The sequence below is a fragment of the Crotalus tigris genome, unplaced genomic scaffold (assembly GCF_016545835.1).
Source record: "Crotalus tigris isolate CLP2741 ecotype Arizona unplaced genomic scaffold, ASM1654583v1 scf7180000021917.24220, whole genome shotgun sequence".
In the NCBI taxonomy this organism is placed as follows: domain Eukaryota; kingdom Metazoa; phylum Chordata; class Lepidosauria; order Squamata; family Viperidae; genus Crotalus; species Crotalus tigris.
The window spans coordinates 9,700-17,500 of NW_024098751.1; positions in this window are offsets into that span (position 1 = coordinate 9,700).

A 7,801-nucleotide genomic window follows, 5' to 3' on the forward strand; every position below is an offset into this window, starting at 1 on the left:
GGGGAACCCGAAAAAACATGTGTTTTCCGTATCCAAAGTTTCCTTCAAATGGTAGGCCTGGGCAATAATCACATTTGTTGGGAAATAGCCAAGTAAGCATGAAAACTCAAAATGTGAAACTGACCTCAAATTCGAAAAGTATGCATATACTTAGGTTCGCCGTAGGTTGGGGAACCTGAAAAAACATGTGTTTTACGTATCCCACTTTTTCTTCAAAAGATAGGCCTTGGCATATATCACATTTGTTTGCAAATAGCCAAGTAAGCATGAAAACTCAAAATGTGAAACTGACCTCAAATTCGAAAAGTATGCATATACTCAGGTTCCCCACCTTCTGGGGAACCCGAAAAAACATGTGTTTTCCGTATCCAACCTTACCTTCATAAGATAGGCCTGGGCATTTATCACCTTTGTTGGCAAATAGCCAAGTAAGCATGAAAACTCAAAATGTGAAACTGACCTCAAATTCGAAAAGTATGCATATACTTAGGTTCCCCACAGGCTGGGGAGCCCGAAAAAACATGTGTTTTCCGTATCCAACCTTTCCTTCAAATGGTAGGTCTGGGCATTTATCACATTTGTTTTCAAATAGCCAAGTAAGCATGAAAACTCAAAATGTGAAACTGACCTCAAATTCGAAAAGTATGCATATACTTAGGTTCCCTACCTTCTGGGGAACCCAAAAAACATGTGTTTTCCGTATCCAACCTTTACTTCAAAAGGTAGGCCTGGGCATTTATCACATTTGTTGGGAAATAGCCAAGTAAGCATGAAAACTCAAAATGTGAAACTGACCGCAAATTCGAAATGTATGCATATATTTACGTTCCCCATAGGTTGGGGAACCCGGAAAAACATGTGTTTTCCGTATCCGACATTTCCTTCAAAAGATGGGCATTTATCACCTTTGTTGGCAAATAGCCAAGAAAGCATGAAAACTCAAAATCTAAAACTGACCTCAAATTCGAAAAGTATGCATATACTTATGTTCCCCACAGGCTGGGGAGCCCGAAAAAACATGTGTTTTACGTATCCGACTTTTTCTTCAAACGATAGGCCTGGGCATATATCACATTTGTTTGCAAACACCCAAATAAGCATGAAAACTCAAAATGTGAAACTGACCTCAAATTCGAAATGTATGCATATATTTAGGTTCCCCATAGGCTGGGGAACCTGAAAAAACATGTGTTTTACGTATCCAACTTTTTCTTCAAAAGATAGGCCTGGGCATTTATCACATTTGTTGGCAAATAGCCAAGTAAGCATGAAAACTCAAACTGTGAAACTGACCTCAAATTCGAAATGTGTGCATATACTCAGGTTCCCCACCTTCTGGGGAAACTGAAAAAACATGTGTTTTCCGTATCCGAACTTTCCTTCAAATGGTTGGCCTGGGCATTTATCACATTTGTTGGCAAATAGCCAAGTAAGCATGAAAACTCAAAATGTGAAACTGACCTCAAATTCGAATAGTATGCATATACTTAGGTTCCCCACAGGCTGGGGAGTGCGAAAAAACATGTGTTTTACTTATCGGACTTTTTCTTCAAAAGATAGGCTTGGGCATATATCACATTTGTTTGCAAATACCCAAGTAAGCATGAAAACTCAAAATGTGAAACTGACCTCAAATTCGAAATGTATGCATATATTTAGGTTCCCCCCATGCTGGGGAACCCGAAAAAACATGTGTTTTCCGTATCCGACATTTCCTTCAAAAGATAGGCCTGGGCATTTATCAAATTGTTGGCAAATACCCAAGTAAGCATGAAAACTCAAAATGTGAAACTGACCTCAAATTCGAAATGTATGCATATACTCACCTGAGTATATGCATACTGACCTCAACATTTGTTGGCAAATAGCCAAGAAAGCATGAAAGCTCAAAATCTGAAACTGACCTCAGATTCGAAAAGAATGCATATACTCAGGTTCCCCACCTTCTGGGGAACCCGAAAAAACATGTGTTTTCCGTATCCAAACTTTCCTTCAAATGGTAGGCCTGGGCAATAATAACATTTGTTGGGAAATAGCCAAGTAAGCATGAAAACTCAAAATGTGAAACTGACCTCAAATTCGAAAAGTATGCATATATTTACGTTCCCCATAGGTTGGGGAACCTGAAAAAACATGTGTTTTACGTATCCAACTTTTTCTTCAAAAGATAGGCTTTGGCATTTATCACATTTGTTGGCAAATAGCCAAGAAAGCATGAAAACACAAAATGTGAAACTGACCTCAAATTCGAAATGTATGCATATACTTAGGTTCACCACATTCTGGGGAACCTGGAAAAACATGTGTTTTCCCTATCCGACATTTCCTTCAAAAGATAGGCCTGGGCATTTATCACCTTTGTTGGCAAATAGCCAAGAAAGTATGAAAACTCAAAATCTACAACTGACCTCAAATTCGAAATGTATGCATAGACTCAGGTTCCCCACCTTCTGGGGAACCCGAAAAAACTTTCCTTCAAAAGATAGGCCTGGGCATATATCACATTTGTTTGCAAATACCCAAGTTAGCATGAAAACTCAAAATGTGAAACTGACCTCAAATTCGAAATGTATGCATATATTTAGGTTCCCCACCTTCTGGGGAACCCAAAAAAACATGTGTTTTCCGTATCCAACCTTTCCTTCAAATGGTAGGTCTGGTCATTTATCACATTTTGTTTTCAAATAGCCAAGTAAGCATGAAAACTCAAAGTGTGAAACTGACCTCAAATTCGAAAAGTATGCATATACTTATGTTCCCCACAGGCTGGGGAACCAGAAAAAACATGTGTTTTACGTATCCGACTTTTTCTTCAAAAGATAGGCCTGGGCAATTATCACATTTGTTGGCAAATAGGCAAGTAGGCATGAAAAGTCAAAATGTGAAACTGACCTCAAATTCGAAATGTATGCATATACTCAGGTTCCCCCCCTTCTGGGGAACCCGAAAAAACTTTCCTTCAAAAGATAGGCCTGGGCATATATCACATTTGTTTGCAAATACCCAAGTAAGCATGAAAACTCAAAATGTGAAACTGACCTCAAATTCGAAAAGTATGCATATACTTAGGTTCCCTACTGGCTGGGGAACCCGAAAAACCATGTATTTTACGTATCCGACTTTTTCTTCAAAAGATAGGCCTGGGCATTTATCACATTTGTTGGCAAATAGCCAAGTAAGCATGAAAACTCAAACTGTGAAACTGACCTCAAATTCGAAAATGTATGCATATACTCAGGTTCCCCACCTTCTGGGGAAACTGAAAAAACATGTGTTTTCCGTATCCGAACTTTCCTTCAAATGGTTGGCCTGGGCATTTATCACATTTGTTGGCAAATAGCCAAGTAAGCATGAAAACTCAAAATGTGAAACTGACCTCAAATTCGAATAGTATGCATATACTTAGGTTCCCCACAGGCTGGGGAGTGCGAAAAAACATGTGTTTTACTTATCGGACTTTTTCTTCAAAATATAGGCTTGGGCATATATCACATTTGTTTGCAAATACCCAAGTAAGCATGAAAACTCAAAATGTGAAACTGACCTGAAATTCGAAATGTATGCATATATTTAGGTTCCCCCCATGCTGGGGAACCCGAAAAAACATGTGTTTTCCGTATCCAACATTTCCTTCAAAAGATAGGCCTGGGCATTTATCACATTGTTGGCAAATACCCAAGTAAGCATGAAAACTCAAAATGTGAAACTGACCTCAAATTCGAAAAGTATGCATATACTCAAGTTCCCCACCTTCTGGGGAACCCGAAAAAACATGTGTTTTCCGTATCCAACCTTTCCTTCAAAAGGTAGGCCTGGGCATTTATCACATTTATTGGCAATTAGCCAGGAAAGCATGAAAACTCAAAATGTGAAACTGACCTCAAATTCGAAAAGTATGCATATACTCACCTGAGTATATGCATACTGACCTCAACATTTGTTGGCAAATAGCCAAGAAAGCATGAAAGCTCAAAATCTGAAACTGACCTCAGATTCGAAAAGAATGCATATACTCAGGTTCCCCACCTTCTGGGGAACCCGAAAAAACATGTGTTTTCCGTATCCAAACTTTCCTTCAAATGGTAGGCCTGGGCAATAATAACATTTGTTGGGAAATAGCCAAGTAAGCATGAAAACTCAAAATGTGAAACTGACCTCAAATTCGAAAAGTATGCATATATTTACGTTCCCCATAGGTTGGGGAACCTGAAAAAACATGTGTTTTACGTATCCAACTTTTTCTTCAAAAGATAGGCTTTGGCATTTATCACATTTGTTGGCAAATAGCCAAGAAAGCATGAAAACACAAAATGTGAAACTGACCTCAAATTCGAAATGTATGCATATACTTAGGTTCACCACATGCTGGGGAACCTGGAAAAACATGTGTTTTCCCTATCCGACATTTCCTTCAAAAGATAGGCCTGGGCATTTATCACCTTTGTTGGCAAATAGCCAAGAAAGTATGAAACTCAAAATCTCCAACTGACCTCAAATTCGAAATGTATGCATATACTCAGGTTCCCCACCTTCTGGGGAACCCGAAAAAACTTTCCTTCAAAAGATAGGCCTGGGCATATATCACATTGTTTGCAAATACCCAAGTTAAGCATGAAAACTCAAAATGTGAAACTGACCTCAAATTCGAAATGTATGCACATACTCAGGTTCCCCACAGGTTGGGAATCCGAAAAAACATGTGTTTTTCGTATCCAACCTTTCCTTCAAATGGTAGGCCTGGGCCTGTTTCGCATTTGTTGGCCAAGAGCCAAGTAAGCATGAAAACTCAAAATGTGAAACTGACCTCAAATTCGAAAAGTATGCATATACTTATGTTCCCCACAGGCTGGGGAACCAGAAAAAACATGTGTTTTACGTATCCGACTTTTTCTTCAAAAGATAGGCCTGGGCAATTATCACATTTGTTGGCAAATAGCCAAGTAGGCATGAAAAGTCAAAATGTGAAACTGACCTCAAATTCGAAATGTATGCATAGACTCAGGTTCCCCCCCTTCTGGGGAACCCGAAAAAACTTTCCTTCAAAAGATAGGCCTGGGCATATATCACATTTGTTTGCAAATACCCAAGTCAGCATGAAAACTCAAAATGTGAAACTGACCTCAAATTCGAAAAGTATGCATATACTTAGGTTCCCTACTGGCTGGGGAACCCGAAAAACCATGTATTTTACGTATCCGACTTTTTCTTCAAAAGATAGGCCTGGGCATTTATCACATTTGTTGGCAAATAGCCAAGTAAGCATGAAAACTCAAACTGTGAAACTGACCTCAAATTCGAAATGTATGCATATACTCAGGTTCCCCACCTTCTGGGGAAACTGAAAAAACATGTGTTTTCCGTATCCGAACTTTCCTTCACATGGTTGGCCTGGGCATTTATCACATTTGTTGGCAAATAGCCAAGTAAGCATGAAAACTCAAAATGTGAAACTGACCTCAAATTCGAATAGTATGCATATACTTAGGTTCCCCACAGGCTGGGGAGTGCGAAAAAACATGTGTTTTACTTATCGGACTTTTTCTTCAAAATATAGGCTTGGGCATATATCACATTTGTTTGCAAATACCCAAGTAAGCATGAAAACTCAAAATGTGAAACTGACCTGAAATTCGAAATGTATGCATATATTTAGGTTCCCCCCATGCTGGGGAACCCGAAAAAACATGTGTTTTCCGTATCCGACATTTCCTTCAAAAGATAGGCCTGGGCATTTATCACATTGTTGGCAAATACCCAAGTAAGCATGAAAACTCAAAATGTGAAACTGACCTCAAATTCGAAAAGTATGCATATACTCAAGTTCCCCACCTTCTGGGGAACCCGAAAAAACATGTGTTTTCCGTATCCAACCTTTCCTTCAAAAGGTAGGCCTGGGCATTTATCACATTTATTGGCAATTAGCCAAGAAAGCATGAAAACTCAAAATGTGAAACTGACCTCAAATTCGAAATGTATGCATATACTCACCTGGGTATATGCATACTGACCTCAACATTTGTTGGCAAATAGCCAAGAAAGCATGAAAGCTCAAAATCTGAAACTGACCTCAGATTCGAAAAGAATGCATATACTCAGGTTCCCCACCTTCGGGGGACCCCGAAAAAACATGTGTTTTCCGTATCCAAAGTTTCCTTCAAATGGTAGGCCTGGGCAATAATCACATTTGTTGGGAAATAGCCAAGTAAGCATGAAAACTCAAAATGTGAAACTGACCTCAAATTCGAAAAGTATGCATATACTTAGGTTCCCCATAGGTTGGGGAACCTGAAAAAACATGTGTTTTACGTATCCAACTTTTTCTTCAAAAGATAGGCTTTGGCATTTATCACATTTGTTGGCAAATAGCCAAGAAAGCATGAAAACACAAAATGTGAAACTGACCTCAAATTCGAAATGTATGCATATACTTAGGTTCCCCACATGCTGGGGAACCTGGAAAAACATGTGTTTTCCGTATCCGACATTTCCTTCAAAAGATAGGCCTGGGCATTTATCACCTTTGTTGGCAAATAGCCAAGAAAGCATGAAAACTCAAAATCTAAAACTGACCTCAAATTCGAAATGTATGCATATACTCAGGTTCCCCACCTTCTGGGGAACCCGAAAAAACTTTCCTTCAAAAGATAGGCCTGGGCCTATATCACATTTGTTTGCAAATACCCAAGTTAGCATGAAAACTCAAAATGTGAAACTGACCTCAAATTTGAAATGTATGCATATATTTAGGTTCCCCACCTTCTGGGGAACCCAAAAAAACATGTGTTTTCCGTATCCAACCTTTCCTTCAAATGGTAGGTCTGGGCATTTATCACATTTGTTTTCAAATAGCCAAGAAAGCATGAAAACTCAAAATGTGAAACTGACCTCAAATTCGAAAAGTATGCATATACTTAGGTTCCCCAGCTTCTGGGGAACCCAAAAAACATGTGTGTTCCGTATCCAACCTTTACTTCAAAAGGTAGGCCTGGGCATTTATCACATTTGTTGGGAAATAGCCAAGTAAGCATGAAAACTCAAAATGTGAAACTGACCGCAAATTCGAAATGTATGCATATATTTACGTTCCCCATAGGTTGGGGAACCCGGAAAAACATGTGTTTTCCGTATCCGACATTTCCTTCTAAAGATGGGCATTTATCACCTTTGTTGGCAAATAGCCAAGAAAGCATGAAAACTCAAAATCTAAAACTGACCTCAAATTCGAAAAGTATGCATATACTTATGTTCCCCACAGGCTGGGGAGCCCGAAAAAACATGTGTTTTACGTATCCGACTTTTTCTTCAAAAGATACGCCTGGGCATATATCACATTTGTTGGCAAATAGCCAAGTAAGCATGAAAACTCAAAATGTGAAACTGACCCCAAATTCGAAATGTATGCATATACTTAGGTTCCCCACCTTCTGGGGAACCCGAAAAAACATGTGCTTTCCGTATCCAACCTTCATAAGATAGGCCTGGGCATTTATCACATTTGTTGGCAAATAGCCAAGTAAGCATGAAAACTCAAACTGTGAAACTGACCTCAAATTCGAAATGTGTGCATATACTCAGGTTCCCCACCTTCTGGGGAAACTGAAAAAACATGTGTTTTCCGTATCCGAACTTTCCTTCAAATGGTTGGCCTGGGCATTTATCACATTTGTTGGCAAATAGCCAAGTAAGCATGAAAACTCAAAATGTGAAACTGACCTCAAATTCGAAGAGTATGCATATACTTAGGTTCCCCACAGGCTGGGGAGTGCGAAAAAACATGTGTTTTACTTATCGGACTTTTTCT